Source organism: Phyllobates terribilis, unplaced genomic scaffold, assembly GCF_046119375.1.
Source record: "Phyllobates terribilis strain yellow unplaced genomic scaffold, ASM4611937v1 Scaffold_154__1_contigs__length_4444370, whole genome shotgun sequence".
Classification (NCBI taxonomy): Eukaryota; Metazoa; Chordata; class Amphibia; order Anura; family Dendrobatidae; genus Phyllobates; species Phyllobates terribilis.
Window position 1 is genome coordinate 4,241,493 of NW_027362914.1, and position 20,101 is coordinate 4,261,593.

Consider the following 20,101-nt stretch of genomic DNA (forward strand, 5'->3'; position numbering starts at 1 on the left):
AGCTTAACAAGACGGTTTTATTGCCCCTCGAAAAAGTGGTGGAGGTCACAGCAGCTTAACAAGAAGCTTTTAATGCCCCTCAGATAAGTGGTGGAGGTCCCAGTAGCTTAACAAGACGGTTTGAATGCCCCTTGGAAGAGACGTGGAGACGTGACATGCTAATGGTAAAGGTGTGCTCCGGTGGCATGCTAACGGGAATAGGTGTGCTGCGATGTCATGCTAACGGGAATAGGTGTGCCCGGTGGCATACTAACGGGAAAAGGTGTGCTACGGTGGCATGCTAGCGGGAAATGGTGTGCTTCGGGGGCATGATAATGAGAAAAGGGGTACTCCATTGGCACCACAATGGTAAAGGGACTTGGAAATGTCACATGTGAAGTCATACTCGCATAGTGTCTGTTGTTGCAGGGATCAAAAGAGCGACCCGGTGGAACAAGATGTGGACACTGTGCGGCAGATGGTGGTTTAAGGACAGCAAACAGCAAAATAAGACCAAGTAACAGCAAGAAAACAATCCAAGAATTACAGCAGCAGACAAGTAAGTGAGTGTGATTCTTTTAAACGGTGATGTATGATCAGATGAAGTGGAATGCAGTAAGTTTAGAAATATGATTAACATGTTAATAAAGTGTCTGAAATGTATGAGCGAGAAAGAGAAAAAGGTGGATTGTTACAGGGGGACAGCTGAGAGTAGGGAGTTGCAGAGAAAGTCCTTGTGACAGGTTTAGGATGTATACGGCTGTTTATTGTCTCCTCCACATACAAAGGCAGGAGATGAGACTATCAAACTATCGAACTTGGAGTTGTCAGTAATGTTGGAGGAGAAATTAATAAAGGAAGTAAAATGGGAAAGAAAATAAGGGGTTATATGTTTGCCTGGTCAGAGGGATGTTTGCCTGGTCAGAGGGATGTTTGCCTGGTCAGGGGTATGTTTGCCTGGTCAGGGGGATGTTTGTCTGGTCAGGGGGATGTTTGTCTGGTCAGGGGGATGTTTGCCTGGTCAGGGGGATGTTTGCCTGGTCAGGGGGATGTTTGCCTGGTCAGGGGGATGTTTGTCTGGTCAGGGGGATGTTTGTCTGGTCAGGGGGATGTTTGTCTGGTCAGAGGGATGTTTGCTTCACGTTGGGGAAGAGGGAAAGGACTGAATGATCCGGCACCTGTACTATCCACAGGATGGTCAGCTAGTGCCGCCATAGGGAAAGAGCTGACCTAGTGTCACTATCAATCATCAGAGTCTGCAGTACAACTGATTAGGGGTCCAGCAGGGGGGCGCTGATGACACAGGTGGACCTTGAGCGGTTTTCTCGTTGCCGACGCTGCACCTAGAGGGTTTTCTTCATGTAATTATCCTCCTCACATTGCAGACTTGTGAACTTTATAAATTTTCTTCATTTGCTTATTTTCTTCCTTCTCTCCCAAACACGTTGCTGAAGTGCTGTCTCACCCCCACTGCCCCCATCCAGAAGCTTCTTGTGGCTGCTGTTCAGCGAGATTTGTCCTCTATATACCAGCAGTCTGTGTATGGGCCTGTCCCTGTCTGATCCTCTCTGCTCTCCACCCCTGCACTCAGACATGGGAAACCCTGTACTCGGATTACTTCACATCTTGGTGAACAACAGCTGAAAGGACCCTATAAAGGAGCCTGTACCAGGCAGGGGACAGCGGTGCAGCATTGTGCTTGTGGGGGCAATCGGGCGGAGGAGTCAGAAATTGGGGAATACTTGGGTGCTCTCTGGACGGACAATATTAGTGCTGCAGTAATTTCCCACAAGTTTTTGCACAGAGCGGCCACTAATATAGAATAAAGTAAAACAATTGTGCTCTGTAAATAATGGCTGTGCTTTGCTACAAATGCTTCATGTTTGCAGGAGGTTTTTTTTTCTTTAATAAATTTTATTTAGTTTATAATTGATTTTTTCTCTTTCTGCTAGATATCAGCACATGATAGAGGCCGTACGGGACTGGTATAAGAAGTTCTTGGCTGAGAAGGAAAGAAGCTTCATTCCTCCATGAGCTGCAGTTCTTTGTGTCCAGTCGGGAACTCTATTAGTAAGTAGATTTTATCACCGGCGCAGACATTTCCGGGAAGGTTCCAATTGGCCGAATACAAGACGTTCATTAAACTCTTCATTTGAAATAAACGTCTGGGTATCATCCACAATACTTAATACCGATCACTTGTCACAAATTTGTATATTTTTTACCTGTTATAAAATGCTGCTCATCCCTTGAATCTTTTCTTTTTTTTTTGTCATTTTAGACAAAACATTACATATTTCTGACAAGTCCCAGGTCTTTTCACACCACTCGTTTTGCAGGTTCTTTAATACTACAGCACTTACGTTATTGGGGTCATTTTTGTGCAGTTTGCAGTTACATGATTTTTTATACATGTTTTTTTTTAGGTTTGTCTTGTTATTACATCACATTCATCTTTTTGCTCTCTTGCTTTCCTGGACTGAAGGAAACATATCTCCAAGTCACTCTGAGCTGCCGGCAGGAGAGATGGACCCTCAGGAGCCTCCTAGTCTTCAGAATCCACATGAAGGAGAAGTCCAAGAACAAGAAAGGCCTCCGACAGCAGAGCAACCTGTCCGCCAAAAAGTCCCAGAAGAAGAAGCGATGGTCCCGCAGCTCATCTGTGTTTTTCCTAAATGTGGATTATACTTTTACTGATTGTAATTTTCTTGGTCGATACCAGATAAAGTTTTGGATGACAACTGTCTGCACTTGTGTCTTATTTTACATTTCTCCTTTTTTCTTCTTGCTTCCCCTCCTGTGAGATCTGGCTTAGGTGATAAAAGCCTTTCTCTATCCGGCATTTTTTCAGCAGGCTGGAGAAAGACTTTCTGGATGATAACTTGCCTTAGTCTCAGATGCCCATACACTTGTTAGCTTTAGACCGGACGCTTGTCCACACAACACATCCCGACTCCCCCATATACATGAATGTGGTTATATGTGTGGGGGAGATGGCCCCATACACAGCACATGGTCGGCTGCTCCAGCAAAATTCCTTGGGTTTGACCTACCTTCCTGTAATATATATGGGGGGCCATTAGTTGGATGTTTGCAGGACCCCTCTTTGTCCGACAGCTTCCCTCCCCCATACATAGCAAGCAGTGTACATACAAGCTCCCTTCCCGCACATAGAGCATATATAGCATATAAAGAAAAAACCTAGAAGTCTGAACTGAAACATAAATTGATGTGCATGCAAAATGTAAATGCATGTTCACACAAGGCCACTAGACAAAGAAAAACCAAAGACAAGCAAAATACCCAAGTAACCGGAAGTGAATGGGTAAATCGCAAAGTGCAAAAATAATAAATAATGAAGGGTATTTAGTTAACATAATTTTGATAAAAATAATGCAAAAGCTATACCGCCACATCACGGCAACCCTTATGGGACAGTCCTAACTCTAATATTAAAACCTTACCATTTGTCAAGTGACGTACATATGGATAAGGGCAGAGAGACTGACCCCCTAGTAGAAGCATAGACCTGAGGCAGAATAAACATTTCAGCTCAGACAAAGGGCGGCCACACCCTTATATGTACTAAAGCACACTGAACTACAAAGAAAAAACCTAGAAGTCTGAACTGAAACATAAATTGATGTGCATGCAAAATGTAAATGTATGTTCACACAAGGCCACTAGACAAAGAAAAACCAAAGACAAGCAAAATACCCAAGTAACCGGAAGTGAATGGGTAAATCGCAAAGTGCAAAAATAATAAATAATGAAGGGTATTTAGTAGTGAAGAGCGAGCACTAAAATGCTCGGGGGCTCGAAGCTCGGGCCGAGCTCGCCATGATACTCGGTTGCTCGACCTGAGCCACGAGCCCAATGTTAGTCAATGGGAGACCCGAGAATTTTCGCGGCGGCATCCCCGGCTGTCTGTTAAAAGCCTAACAAGTGCCCAAAACGATAGTGACAGTGCTAAAATGACATGGGGACAGCATGGGGATCGCCCCAGGAAGCATTTCTGACCCCCAGGTCACTGCTGTCAACAACGTGGTCAGAGGTATTAAGCCACTTTTAAGGGCTCACAATAAAACGTTCAAAAACTAAACTGAAACTGCTTTCAGTTAAGGAAGTTCCTTTCCAGGGTAAAGACTTGTGTATAAGGTAAAATAAATAACAAAAAAAAAATACTCCTCCACACCTTGGGCTATGTTCACAAGTTGCATTTTTTATGCGTTTTTGCACTTTTGTATTGCTTCAACCGTGACAAATGCATTCACCGGGAAATGTCATTTTAACATTTTACAACCTTATCTGGCCATGTGCTGTGTGACACATGCATACAGTGCTGAAAAGACATGGGGACAGCATGGGGAAGACCCCTGGAAGCATCTCTGACTCCCCGGTCACTGCCTAAAAGTGTGCCCATCAGAAGTCATCCTTGAAGCATCAGAAGATGCAGACTTGCAATTATCCCCGTGCAAGTTCTTGTCCCAGGGCAGGGTTCAATTGTACCTCTCCCATTCCTTGCAATGCAAGCTCAAATATGCAGCCAACCACCCACCCACCCCCAGGCTGCAATACCATACTGCTTGCTTGCACTTGAAATTGGGCCTTTTAGGCATGTGGAGGCGGAATCTGGCCACCATGTCATGGCAGCGTTGGCGGCCTGGTATCCATACTCAGTCCCCAGCCGCCCGGCGGCGGGGTGTCCACACTCGGTCCCCAACCGCCAGGGGGCGGCCGGGTGTCCATACTCGGTCCCCAGCCGCCTGGGGGCAGCCGGGTGTCCATAAACGGCCCCCAGCCGCCCCTATTTCTCCTTGAAACATCCCCCCACACACTTTTCTTAGCCCGGCCTGCTTTAGGGCAGCATTGGACGAGACCACCAGAGAACCAGACTCCTCCGGTGGGCCCTGGCTTCTCCATCAGAGGAGTTGAGAGTGACAAGGTGAGGACCATGATGATGATGATACAAGTTAGCATCTGCTTTGTTTTCTTGGAATGCAAGCAAAGTGTGCAGCCTCCATCCACCCACCCACCGCCAGGCTGCAATACCATACTGCTTGCTTGCTTGCACTTGAAATTGGACCTTTTTAGGCACGTGGAGGCGGAATCTGACAACCGCGTCAAGGCAGCATTGGCGGCTTGTAATCCATACTCAGTCCCCAGCCGCCCGGCTGCCAGGTGTCCACACTCGGTCCCCAGCCGCCTGGGGGCAGCCGGGTGTCCATAAACGGTCCCCAGTCGCCCCTATTTCTCCTTGGAACATCCCCCCACACACTTTTCTTAGCCTGGCCTGCTTTAGGGCAGCATTGGACGAGCCCACCAGAGAACCAGACTCCTCCGGTGGGCCCTGGCTTCTCCATCAGGGGAGTTGAGAGTGACAAGGTGAGGACCATGATGATAATGATACAAGTTAGCATCTGCTTTGTTTTGTTGGAATGCAAGCGCATGTATGTAGTAGCGGCTAGGCCTGAGGTGGTCAGCGTTTTCGCGCATATCCTACCTCCTCCGAGGATTGCTGGATGTTTTCCTGCTACTATCCCAGTTCTATGACTCCCGTTAAAACAAAGCTTCAGGTGATGAATGATGGATGAGGTGGTGGCAAAGGAGAAAGAGCAGGAGGAACAGGGACCATTCACATCAATATCAGGCCAGTCAACCACATATGTCTTGTAGGATATGTTTCTGTAACAAAAGGAGCAGTTTGGCTACACAGTTATAGGGCATACAGTGAGTGCAATGCCTACCAAAAATTTCGAGGCACTCCAATGTACCTTGCAAATGACATGGAGGTCAGAGGGCCTTAACTAAACCGTTTTTTTCCATTTATAGCAACTGGGTCTCCTGTACACTGTTGGCCTAAGCAGTGAATGGAAGGCTTTCCAAAAATTATGAGGAACTGCAATGCCCCTTGAAACAGACATGGATTACAGCGTACTAAAAACCTTCTACCCACTATTGGGGAGTGGGTCTCCCTTAGTTTTCGCCTTTGCATTGAAAAGCAAAAGCTGACTAAAATTAGGAGGAAATGCAATGTCCGTTGGAAGAGTCGTGGAGGTAAGAGGTAATTAAAAACAACATTTCAATGCCCCTAGGAAGAGCTGTGGAGTTCAGAGTGGCTTAAGAAGACTTTTGATGTCCCTTTGAACAGACGTGGAGGTCACAGTAGCTTAACAAGATGGTTTTAATGCCCCTCGGAAAAGACGTGGAGGTCCCAATAGCTTAACCAGACGATTTGAATGCCCCTTCCAAGAGCCATACAGTACAGCATAGTACAAACATTATTCCCATTATTGGGGAGTGGGTCTCCCATAGTATTTGCTTATGCCTTCCAAGCAAAAGCTGCCAAAAATTAGGACGGAGGAACTAGCAATGCCCATTACACGAGCCATGCAGTACAGCATATTACAAACATTATTCCCATTATTTGGAATGTGTCTCCCATAGTCTTTCCTTATGCCTTCCAAGCAAAAGCTGCCAAAAATTAGGACGGAGGAACTTGCAATGCCCCTTACAAGAGCCATGCAGTACAGCATATTACAAACATTATTCCCATTATTGGGGAGTGGGTCTCCCATAGTCTTTGCTTATGCCTTCCAAGCAAAAGATGCCAAAAATTAGGACGGAGGAACTTGCAGTGCCCCTTACAAGAGCCATGCAGTACAGCATATTACAAACATTATATTAAGAGGAAATGCAATGCCCGTTCGAAGAGTCGTGGAGGTTAGAGTTAATTAAAAACAACATATCAATGCCCCTTGGAAGAGCTGTGGAGTTCAGAGTGGTTTAACAAGACACTTTTAATGCCCCTCAAAAGAGATGTGGAGGTCCCAGTAGCTTAACAAGACGGTGTTAATACCCCTTGGTAAAGTGGTGGAGGTCCCAGTAGCTTAACAAGACGGTTTTAATGCCCCTCGGAAAAGTGGTGGAGGTCACAGTAGCTTAAGAAAAAGCTTTTAATGCCCCTCAGAAGAAAAGTGGAGATCCCAGTAGCTTAACAAGACGGTTTTAATGCCCCTTGGAAAAGTGGTGGCGGTCACAGTAGCTCAACAAGACGCTATTAATGCCCCTCAGAAGAGACGTGGAGGTCCCAGTAGCTTAACAAGACGGTTTGAATGCCCCTTGGAAGAGACGTGGAGGTCCCAGTAGCTTAACAAGACGGTTTTAATGCTCCTCAGAAAAGTGGTGGAGGTCCCAGTAGCTTAACAAGACGGTTTTAATGCCCCTCGGAAAAGTGGTGGAGGTCACAGTAGCTTAACAAGACGCTTTTAATGCCCCTCGGAAGAGACGTGGAGGTCCAAGTAGCTTAACAAGACGGTTTGAATGCCCCTCGGAAGAGATGTGGAGGTCCCAGTATCTTAACAAGACGGTTTTAATGCCCCTCGGAAAAGTGGTGGAGGTCACAGTAGCTTAACAAGACGCTTTTAATGCCCCTCAGAAGAGACGTGGAGGTCCCAGTAGCTTAACAAGACGGTTTGAATGCCCCTTGGAAGAGACGTGGAGGTCCCAGTAGCTTAACAAGATGGTTTAAATGCTCCTCAGAAAAGTGGTGGAGGTCCCAGTAGCTTAACAAGATGCTTTCAATGCCCCTCGGAAAAGTGGTGGAGGTCCCAGTAGCTTAACAAGACGGTTTTAATGCCCCTTGGAAAAGTGGTGGAGGTTGCAGTAGCTTAACAAGATGGTTTGAATGCCCCTTGGAAGAGACGTGGAGGTCCCAGTAGCTTAACAAGACGGTTTGAATGCCCCTCGGAAGAGACGTGGAGGTCCCAGTAGCTTAACAAGACGGTTTTAATGCCCCTCGAAAAAGAGGTGGAGGTCACAGTAGCTTAACAAGACGCTTTTAATGCCCCGCAGATAAGTGGTGGAGGTCCCATTAGCTTAACAAGACGGTTTGAATGCCCCTTGGAAGAGACATGGAGGTCCCAGTAGCTTAACAAGACGGTTTTAATGCCCCTCGGAAAAGTGGTAGAGGTCACAGTAGCTTAAAAAGACGTTTTTAATGCCTCTCAGAAGAGACGTGGAGGTCCCAGTAGCTTAACAAGATGGTTTGAATGCCCCTTGGAAGAGACGTGGAGGTCCCAGGAGCTTAACAAGACGGCTTGAATGCCCCTTGGAAGAGACGTGGAGGTCCCAGTAGCTTAACAAGACGGTTTTAATGCTTCTCGGAAAAGTGGTGGAGGACCCAGTAGCTTAATGAGATGCTTTTACTGCCCCTTGAAAAAGTGGTGGAGGTCGCAGTAGCTTAACAAGACGGTTTGAATGCCCCTTGGTAGAGACGTGGAGGTCCCAGTAGCTTAACAAGACGGTTTGAATGCCCCTTGGAAGAGACTTTGAGGTCCCAGTACCTTAAAAAGACGGTTTTAATGCCCCTCGGAAAAGTGGTGGAGGTCCCAGTAGCTTAACATGACGCTTTGAATGCCCCTTGGAAGAGACGTGGAGGTCCCAGTAGCTTAACAAGACTGTTTGAATGCCCCTTGGAAGAGACGTGGAGGTCCCAGTAGCTTAACAAGACGGTTTGAATGCCCCTCGGAAAAGTGGTGGAGGTCACAGTAGCTTAACAAGACGCTATTAATGTCCTCAGAAGAGACGTGGAGGTCTAAGTAGCTTAACAAGACTGTTTGAATGCCCCTTGGAAGAGACGTGGAGGTCCCAGGAGCTTAACAAGACGGCTTGAATGCCCCTTGGAAGAGACGTGGAGGTCCCAGTAGCTTAACAAGACGGTTTTAATTCTTCTCGGAAAAGTGGTGGAGGACCCAGTAGCTTAATAAGACACTTTTACTGCCCCTCGAAAAAGTGGTGGAGGTAGCAGTAGCTTAACAAGACGGTTTGAATGCCCATTGGTAGAGACATGGAGGTCCCAGTAGCTTAACAAGACGGTTTGAATGCCCCTTGGAAGAGACGTTGAGGTCCCAGTAGCTTAACACGACTTTTTTAATGCCCCTCGGAAAAGTGGTGGAGGTCACAGTAGCTTAACACGTCGCTTTTAATGCCCCTCAGAAGAGAAGTGGAGGTCCCAGTAGCTTAACAAGACGGTTTGAATGCCCCTTGGAAGAGACGTAGAGGTCCCAGTAGCTTAACAAGACTGTTTTAATGCCCCTCGGAAAAGTGGTGGAAGTCCCAGTAGCTTAACAAGACGGTTTTAATGCCCCTTTGAATAGTGGTGGAGGTCGCAGTAGCTTAACAAGACGGTTTGAATGCCCCTTGGAAGAGACGTTTAGGTCCCAGTAGCTTAACAAGACGGTTTAAATGCCCCTTTGAAGAGACGTGGAGGTCCCAGTAGCTTAACAAGTCGGTTTTAATGCCCCTCGCCAAAGTGGTGGAGGTCGCAGTAGCTTAGCAAGACGGTCAGAATGCTCCTTGGAAGAGACGTGGAGGTCACAGTAGCTTAACAAGATGGTTCTAATGCTCCTCGGAAAAGTGGTGGAGGTCCCAGTAGCTTAACAAGATGGTTTTAATGCTCCTCGGAAAAGTGGTGGAGGTCCCAGTAGCTTAACAAGATGCTTTTAATGCCCCTCGGAAAAGTGGTGGAGGTCCCAGTAGCTTAACATGACGCTTTGAATGCCCCTTGGAAGAGACGTGGAGGTCCCAGTAGCTTAACAAGACTGTTTGAATGCCCCTTGGAAGAGACGTGGAGGTCCCAGTAGCTTAACAAGACGGTTTGAATGCCCCTCGGAAAAGTGGTGGAGGTCACAGTAGCTTAACAAGACGCTATTAATGTCCTCAGAAGAGACGTGGAGGTCTAAGTAGCTTAACAAGACTGTTTGAATGCCCCTTGGAAGAGACATGGAGGTCCCAGTAGCTTAACAAGACGGTTTTAATGCTCCTCAGAAAAGTGGTGGAGGTCCCAGTAGCTTAACAAGATGCTTTTAATGCCCCTCGGAAAAGTGGTGGAGGTCCCAGTAGCTTAACAAGACGGTTTTAATGCCCCTTGGAAAAGTGGTGGAGTTCGCAGTAGCTTAACAAGACTGTTTGAATGCCCCTTGGAAAAGTGGTGCAGGTCCCAGTAGCTTAACAAGACGGTTTGAATGCCCCTTGGAAGAGACGTGGAGGTACCAGTACCTTAAAAAGACGGTTTTAATGCCCCTCGGAAAAGTGGTGGAGGTCCCAGTAGCTTAAGAAGACGCTTTTAATGCCTCTCAGAAGAGACGTGGAGGTCCCAGTAGCTTAACAACACGGTTTGAATGCCCCTTGGAAGAGATGTGGAGGTCCCAGTAGCTTAAGAAGACGGTTTGAATGCCCCTTGGAAGAGACGTGGAGGTCCCAGTAGCTTAGCAAGACGGTTTTAATGCTTCTCGGAAAAGTGGTGGAGGTCCCAGTAGCTTAATAAGACGCTTTTAATGCCCCTCGAAAAAGAGGTGGAGGTCGCAGTAGCTTACCAAGACGGTTTGAATGCCCCTTGGAAGAGACGTGGATGTCCCAGTAGCTTAACAAGACAGTTTGAATTCCCCTTGGAAGAGACGTGGAGGTCCAACTAGCTTAACAAGACGTTTTTAATGCCCCTCGGAAAAGTGGTGGAGATCGCAGTAGCTTAACAAGACGGTTTGAATGCCCCTTGGAAGAGACGTGGAAGTCCCAGTAGATTAACAAGACGGTTTTAATGCTCCTCGGAAAAGTGGTGGACGTCCCAGTAGCTTAACAAGACGCTTTTAATGGCCCTCGGAAAAGTGGTGGAGGTCGCAGTAGCTTAACAAGATGCTTTTAATGCCCCTTACAAGAGCCATACAGTACAGCATTTTAAATATATTATTCCCATTATTGGGGAGTGGGTCTCCCACAGTCTTTGCTTATGCCTTCCAAGCAAAAGCTGACAAAAATAAGGACTGAGGAACTTTCAATAATGGCAACACGGACCACGGTCACCCTGGTGGTATAGTGGTGGTGGAGGCTGAGGATAAGGAGAAGAACATAAAACAGCCGAAATGAGGAAGCGTATACCCATGTGTGGGTGTGAAGTGGTGCATTTGAATACACCTCCCGAAATAACACAGTGGATTTGACTTTATGTTACTCTGCTGTCATTTGGTGGTGATGAGAAGTCTGGCCCAATCCAGCTCTTGTTCATTTTGATAAGGGTCAGCTTGTCAGCATTGTCAGTTGACAGGCGAGTGCGCTTATCAGTTATAATTACCCCAGCAGCACTAAAAACACGCTCCGATAACACGCTAGCGGCAGGGCAGGCCAGGACCTCCAAGGCGTACAGAGCGATTTAATTCCAAGTGTCCAGCTTGGATACCCAATAATTAAAAGGCACAGAGGAATCACGGAGGACGCTGGTACGGTCGGCAAGGTACTCCCTCACCATCTTTTGAAACTTTCCACTCCTTGTGAGAGTACCCCGCGCCTCAGGGCCTGTAAGCTGGGCAGGTCTCAGAAAACTTTCCCAGAATGTTGACAGTGTTCCCCTGCCTCTGCTGGATTGGAGTTGCCTCTCTCTCGCTTGTACGCCTTGGTTGGTCAACGAACTGTGACCTCTGCCGCTAGTGTCTTCAGATGGGAATTTTTTTTTAACAGTTCTGCAGCAAGGGCCTTCTGGTACTGCCCCATTTTTGTAGACCTCTCCACCTCAGGAATAAGAGAGTGAACGTTCTCCTTGTAGCGGGGGTCTAAAAGTGTCACCAACCAGTAATGACTGTCACCCAACATTTTGACAACGCGAGGGTCACGGTTAAGGCAGAGTAACAAAGTCAGCCATGCGCGCCAGACTGGTAACGGGCAAGACTTCCGTGTCCACACCAAGATGACGAATGACCATGCTCTCCTCCTCCTCCTCCCCCCTGTCCTCAGGCCACCCACGCTGAACCGACGGTATGACAGTTGTACAGGTACTACCGCCTACAGCGCATGATACAAGCTCCTGTTCTTCCTCCTCCTCCTCTCCCTCATTGTCCCCCAATGCACGTTGGGATGAGATGAGGCTGGGCTGTGTGTAATCGACCGCTACAGCTTCTTGATCCATCTCATCATACTCTGGCTGCAATGCCTCCTCTTTAATTCTCTGCAGAGAGCATTGCAAAAGACAGACAAGTGGAATGCTGACGCTAATGATGGAGTCATCGCCACTCACCATCTTGGTGGACTCCTCAAAGTTGGTCAAGATGGTACATACATTACAGACCAAAAGTTTGGACACACCTTCTCATTTAAAGATTTTTCTGTATTTTCATGACTATGAAAATTGTACATTCACACTGAAGGCATCAAAACTATGAATTAACACATGTGGAATTATATACTTAACAAAAAAGTGTGAAACAACTGAAAATATGTCTTATATTCTAGGTTCTTCAAAGTAGCCACCTTTTGCTTTTGATGACTGCTTTGCACACACTTGAGAGACTGCCATAAAGACTGAGAGGAGGGGGCATCTTTGCATGCAGTATGGACAGGGGATTGCCATGCACACACAACAGGTGACACCTGCTGACACTGGTCGTGGACCCTGGGGTTCGCCCCACAAAGTCGGGTGCTTTACTGCCATGTGCCTGATCATGCTGGTGGTGGTCAGGCTGGTAGTTTTGTCACCCCTGCTGATGCTGGCATGGCAGATGGTACAAATGGCCTTTTTGGGGTTATCAGCAGAGTCTTTAAAAAAATTCCAGACTCTGGAAGACCCACAGGTTGTACTGGCAACGTCCCTCGTGTTGGTGTTACGGGGAACTGTTGCCGGCCTTCTGTGTCCGGCCACCACACTGCTTCTTCCTGCCTGTTGGGGTACTCTGTCTCCCTCACCCGGTCTGCTGCTGGCCTTGCTCTGCATGTCCTCCTGCCACGTTGGGTCAGTTACTAGATCATCCACCACCTCCTCCTCTTCCACTTGCGCACCACGATCCTCCTCCTCACTTCTTGGCAATTGTGTTTCGTCATCGTCAACCTCTTGTGACAAATTGCCAGCGTTGACTTCCTGTGGCCGTGGCTGTTCAAATATTTGGGCATCTCTACATGGGATCTCCTCTTCCACCACTTCAAGCGGGGCAGGCGAGGGGCACAAATCTGGAGATGGACCAGTGAACAGCTCTTCAGAGTGTCCAAGTGTGGGATCAGTTGCTGTCTGACGACACTCGGCATGGTGGGAGGAAGGAGCATCAGGGTGAGGAGGAGTATGCGGTCGAGACTCACGGCTACTAAGAGTTGACCGTGTGGAAGACAGACCGGAAGTGGTGGTCTGCTATCCAATTAATAACCTGTTCACACTGATCAGTTCGCAATACTGGTGTTGTTCTGTGCTTCCCTAGTAATTCGGTCAAGAAGTGGGAGCGAGAAGATATGGCTGTTGGTTGTGGCACATTTTCACCTTGGCCACGGCCCCGTCCTCTGCATGTACCATCACCAGAACGTCCACTTCCATGTCCCTTGCCACGCGCCTTGCCCATTGTAAAGTAAGTAAAATAGCTTACACTCGCACCATCAATGGAAAAAGGGTAATAAAGTAGATTAGAACCGTGGAAGAGGAAAACCACAGTTCTATTTCTCTGGCCTACACCCGACTCTTTTAAACAATCTGAACAATCAGGGAGAAACTATTACTGTTTTTCTTTACGGAAAAAATACCAAAAGGTGAATAATAGAGATTTTTTACCGTGGAATGGCAAAACCACAGTTATTGTTTACTGGGGTATACCAGAAAATTTTAAATAGATATATTTGTGTCTGAACAATCAGGAGACAGTACTGTTTTTCTTTACAGCAAAAAATGCAAAAAAGCAGGATAATACAGAGATTTGACCCGTGGAACTGCAAAACCACACTTGTATTTCTCGGGCCTACACCAGACTATTTTCAACAGATATATTTGTGTCTGAACAATCAGGAGACACTACTACTGTTTTTCTTTGCAGCAAAAAATGCCAAAAGCAGGATAATAGAGATTTTTTACCGTGGAACAGCAAAACCACAGTTATAATTTACTGGTGTATATCAGACTATTTTCAACAGATATATTTGTGTCTGAACAATCAGGAGACACTATTAGTTTTTTTTTTTACGGTGACACATATTACTATAACTTGCACCCATAGTGCAAAAAAAAACAAAAACCCCAAAAAAACACAATGGGTTCAACCGTACTCAAATTGTTAACTAGGAGCAATCATTAGTGTGAATAAAATAATATTTTGATTGGAGATGATCCAACCTCTGGTTCCACCACTGATCCTGAGAATGAAGGAATGGGGAACCTATCAGCTTTTTTTTTTCCTGCACAGCTGTGCTCCCAACCACCCACAGTGCAAAAAAACCCCTAAAAAAACAATAGGTATAACCGTACTCAAATTGATAATTGGGAGCAACGATTAGTGTGAAGGATATAATATTGTGATTGGCGATGTTCCATCCACTGATTCTGAGAAAGAAGGAATGGGGAACCTATCAGCTTTTTTTCCTGCACAGCTGTGCTCCCACCCATTGCGCAAAAATACCCTAAAAAAATGCACGTACTCAAATTGTTAATTGGGAGCAATGATGAGTGTGAAGGAATATAATATCTTGATTGGCGATGGTCCGACCTGTGGTTCCGCCACCGATCACAAGAATGAAGGAATTGAGCACCTATAAGCTTTTTTTTTCCTGCACAGCTGTGCTCCCAACCACCCACCCATAGTGCAAAAAATAAAAAAAACAATAGATCCAACTGTACTCAAATTGTTAAATTGGGAGCGTGAAAAAAATAATGCATCCACTTCTTTCTAAATCAGGCTGTCAGACCCCCAAGAATGACATCCTAGTAATATGCCATGACTTATACCTCTTTAAATGTATGCAAAGGATAAACCTGGATATCCAGGTATACGTTCTATTGATTGATTTCTATAAGGGCCTATTTACACATGTAAATGTGTATCTGCTACGGACATGAATGATCGGCTGCAGCCCTTCCACTTGGCCAGTCAATGGATCCGCAAATCACAACAAGTAATTCAAGGAAATGGAAAAGTAAAAAAAAAAATTCTAGTAACATTGCATAGCGTACCGGTGATTGCGCTATTTAACTTGCCATCAGTGATTGACGGCATATAAATGGTTAAACAGCAGTGATTGACGCTTCGCTCTGGCCGCTGCTGTTACAGCAAGATGTCAGCTGTGTAGGATGGGGGCTCTGCTCCTGAGCCCACCCGAAACAGCAATCCAATGGACGGTTTCACACACCACATTATCCAGTGGTGTTTAATTTGCTTTTCTATTGAGGAAACAAAACCGTTTTAATAACGTTTTCCTTCTCTGGTATCTAGGAGCCATTTCAGCTATTTGTAAAGGGAATCTGTCAGCAGGTTTTTCTTGGCTATTCTGAGAGCAGCATGATGGGGTGAGCGCCACACTAGGAGTAGGACCACCGAGCCCAGAGCTATTGCAAGACGTGCAGACAATATATACCAGGTATGAATGAATCCAATACAACATTATTGTTACTTAGGAATTAACCTACTTGGATATAATACATCCCTTGATATGTATATACCAAAAGGTCATTATCTTGGGAATGCCTATATTGGCTTTTATTATTTGGGATTATATCCTTTTACTATGTGACCTAGGATATACTATCAGTATGCATTAGCACAATTGGAGCTACTACTATTTAGCCCTGGTGTCTCTGCAATTCAAATATTTACATTATACCTCCTCACTATTATATGGTATTACTATATATATGTGTGTGTGCTCTTTTCTTTGCCGCCATGTACCCAAATTATTATAATAAAGGTCTTTTCTAACACATTGACCCCTTGTCGGATGTACTATATATTGGTTGTTGTTGAGAGCAGCATGATGTAGAGACAAAGACCCCTTACTGGTCTTTTATTAGCAGAAGATTATCACTAGAGGACTAGTAAACCTGCAGCCAGGTAGTCCAACCACGCCCCCCACCACTGATTGGCAGTTTAAATACAGTGTACACAGAAAGCTGCCAATCAGTGGTGTGGGTGGGGTTATTATACAGAGCTCAGCATTCAGAGATCTGCATGAGAAAAAAAAACCTGCAATTTTATCAAAATAACACCAAGCAGCCCAGTAAGTGATACATCGTTGGAATCAGGGCCTCGGATTATGCTGCTCTCAAATGGGATAGCAAAAACCTGCTGACATATTCCATTTAAAGGGGCAGCTGCTACTAAATCCAGACATGGTGCAAAATGTAAATTCTGCTGCAGATTTACTGCTGTAGATTTTTAATTCCTAAAAATCCCTGTAGATTCAGAGGATCTCAACCTTTTCAATGCAAATTATTTTCAAGACTTATTCACAGATATTATGAAATATTACAGTAGAAAAAAAAAAAAAAAAACACAATACCTAAACCCCTTCCTTGGGAAAAATATACGGCAAGTATAAGAAAGACAAAAATTTATTCTGGAGTCATATTGAAGTGTAAATAGAATTGTAACCATACAATGTAAACAGCAGCAAATGTAAGTAGGATCCACTGGATCTATATAAGAGGAACGCTTTCCAAAGCTGATCGTCTGAGCCCACCGCTATGCTGGCTGGACCGGCATTGTGATCGTCAGCACCTGGAATATACGTCACGTTTTACTGCAGCTCATAGAACCAAATGATAAGACGCAGAGCAGTGCGAGGCTTGTGACTCGCTATACACAAAATATACGACATGTTTGATGAATGGCATAAAGGAAAGCCGATGCATTCAGATGTCTCTGGGCAACTATATGTTGTGATAGATAAGTTCCTGTCAGGGTGAGGGGCAGCATCCTATCTGCTCACTCATCATGACAGGTTTACAACATGTTGACTCATGGACGTGATCAGTCAGTCAATCAATGACATAGATGCACGTTCTTGATTCCGACAGGTAGGTCAGAGATGTCCGTCTCAAACAGTTTACCTTCACCCATCTAGGATGGATGGCTGCTGACATCGTTGGCCATTATGTCCATACGCAATTATTATCCCCTAATTGTGATGTACAATACAAATTTATATTGTGGTACCATGTTAGCCAGAAAATTTGATGGAAATAATTTTATGCCCAAAAATGGCAAAAGTATTCTCGGAGTGATACCTTCTTCAGGCAGGATTACAAATGTTATGAATTCATTTGTAATATTGCCTGAAGAAGGAGCCTCTGTGCTCTGAAAGCTTGCATATATATTTTTTTTTCTGGTTAGCCAATAAAGGTATCACTCCGAGAATACTTTTGCCATTTTTGGGCATAAAAGTATTCACATAGAATTATTCACTAATTAAAACAATTTATTTTTGCTAAATAAATGTATACATTTTTTAAAATTTTATTTTATACATTTTCTCAGAGAACCTCTTTAAGAAGGAGATTTCAGAATGGGCTATAAGACATGTCCAGCTTTGCTTAATTGTCTCACCTTACTGTCCTTGTTGAACTGAGCTCCACTTTGTTCTTGGATGATATTGTAAGGAATGAAGACGTCTAGATGATACAAATCGGGACGTCTGACTATTCTGTCTTCACCCAAGTCCAACACAAGAGATCTAGCAGAAGACTGTAAAGAGAAGACCAGCGTGGTAACAACGCTTATGTCGCTGAATGCTTCTGTACGGGAAAGAAAGTTGTAACCAACAAGTGCACAAAAATCTAAACTTTTATCTTGATACGTGGCCAACTAGAAGTTACTGTGTAGCTCCACACGTCTCCTACATTAAATCTGACACGTGGAGGAACTGCTCACAGAAAAGGCTTCAAATATTTTTTAGGATTCACACCGCATTAAAAGGGGTTGTCCACCACTTTAATACTAATGGAATTTCCTTAGGATAGGTCATCAATATTAAAGTGCCAGACAACCCCTTTAAGTGAGGCATAATGAATGGTACCAGAATTTCAGATAATGTAGCCTTCATTAGGCAGAAGGCCCACTCGGTTATATGAAGAAATCTGGGGTCCCCAAAAGCAAACCCAGTAATCACCAGATTCCCGTGTGGTGACTACTTAATCTGCTTTTTGGGAAGACCAGAACTGACCCCTATATTTAACCAAGTGGGTCCCCTTAAGCTACATTATCCTGTCTGATGAAGGCTACATTAGCTGAAACATTCTTAATCTTCATTATGCCTCATTTAACGCAATGTGAATCATGGACATGAGAAAAATCAAATTAAAAAATAAATACATTTAAAGCATTTTCTGTGCGATTCCTCCAAATGTCGCATTAATATAGAAAAAATAAAGAGCGGCGTGTTCTACACTATTGCAACAAGCCTCTTTCATCATTTATATCATCATTATAACATCATTTATATGCACCAGCACCATGGAATCAATGGCACTATATAATTAAATAATAATAATAATAATATATACATCTTCCCACCAGCTTGTTTTCCCTCTATCTCCTCTCTGGATCTATGAAGCCAGAACTGTCAAAGAAGAGGTGATGGTGGAGATGGAGGGGAAACAAGCAGGGGGGAAGGCTTATATAAATGACTGGTCCCGCCGTGAAGCACTGGGCGTCTGTGCTTGGTTTGAACAGTCATTCTCCGCTGACAGAGTCGTTTACAGAGATCTTCTTTCCAATTCCAACAGCTTGCAAACAACCCACCATGGTATGAAAAAAAAATTATATCATCATCATCCAGCAAATGTGTCACAGCTGCCAGCAATTGGCTACTGTGGACACATCAAAGCTGTGATGATAAAAGTTGGCAGAGGAGGACCGGTAGCACGAGGTTGGCACAGACTTTTAATAAGGGAAGACTTTTGGAAATCACATGAAATGCAAAAAGGTCACAATCCTAAACCACATCTGAGGGTCTCACCACTTTAGGTAAAGAGATTTCAGCCACCAGAAAACTTGGGTGTCCTACAGGAGGTTCCGCCACAATCATGTAATCTGGTTTCACGGGTGAACTGATAAAAAAAAGGAAGGCAGCAGTATATTGCAAGGGTACACCATCAATTTATGATCTGTTGGGGTCAATCTCTAATATAATAAAGGGGCACTGATGCTGGTAATGAGGAACAGCCCCTATCACAGTCATTCCCTGCACATTGGCATCATGGCCTCCACTGTGCAGCGGAACGACAGCATAGATCCAGCAAAGTGAATGGGCTTAGCTGCAGTTCTCCTGCACAGTGAAAATCCGGATAGCTGCCCCACACCAGCATATTCTTTAAAAAGGGCAGCGGGGTTACTTCCAGGCTGCAGCCCCCTTATTCTTGGAGTCCAAGAAGTTGGATATCCTATATCTTTTGTAAGATGGGATTCTAAAAAAAGTAAATGCAGGCATTAAACCTCAAAGTAACCCAAACCTTTCAACTTCTGAGATGAGGGACTTGCTTGGAGTTAGCTGGGAGGGTCTGTAGGAAAAAAATAAAGAACATAAAGGCATAATAGTTAAAACAAAAAAAAAACAATGTCCACATTGTTCTTGCACCATAACAAGCCATTCTGCAACTTCCCCCATCTGTTGGGTTTAACCCATCACCACGAGGAGTGGCGCTCCCCCATCTGTTGGGTGTAACCCATCACCATGAGGAGTGGCGCTCCCCCATCTGTTGGGTGTAACCTATCACCATGAGGAGTGGCGCTGCCGCTTCTGTTGGGTATAACCTATCACCAGGAGGAGTGGCGCTCTTCATACTTTGTGTACCTAGAGGAAATGTGGTATTATAAGACATCCAATCAATTGAATGGCCGACCATGTACTGCATGGATGAGCGAGGAACATCAGAGAAGAAGCCGCCGATGCTCAACAGCAGCCTACTCTGTCGTCTTTTACAGACTGTATGCCATAGACTTGTACCTTAGAGTTTGGACTTACCCCATTGTGTCCATTTCCTGAATCATCGGTTTTGATTTGGTTCTGATATTCTGTTCAAAAATGGATCCCAGGAACTTCCGATTTTTCGGCATTTTCCACTCTGAAGGGAAACCATAGATGATTAACAGGGTCGGACTGGAACTGAAACTCAGCTCTGGCATGTGAGAGCACGCAGGCCCGCCCGACACGCGTTGAATGTGAAATATTTTCGTGAATGATTTGGGTATATGTCACAATAAAAATTGCTGCAAACTGCACTTTATCATCGATAGACAAAAACTGACATAATGTAAAATATAAACTTCCCTCCAGGAAAATGTTAATTTCTTTCAACTGGAGGGACGGACATATTTGTAATATAGAGCTCCAAGTT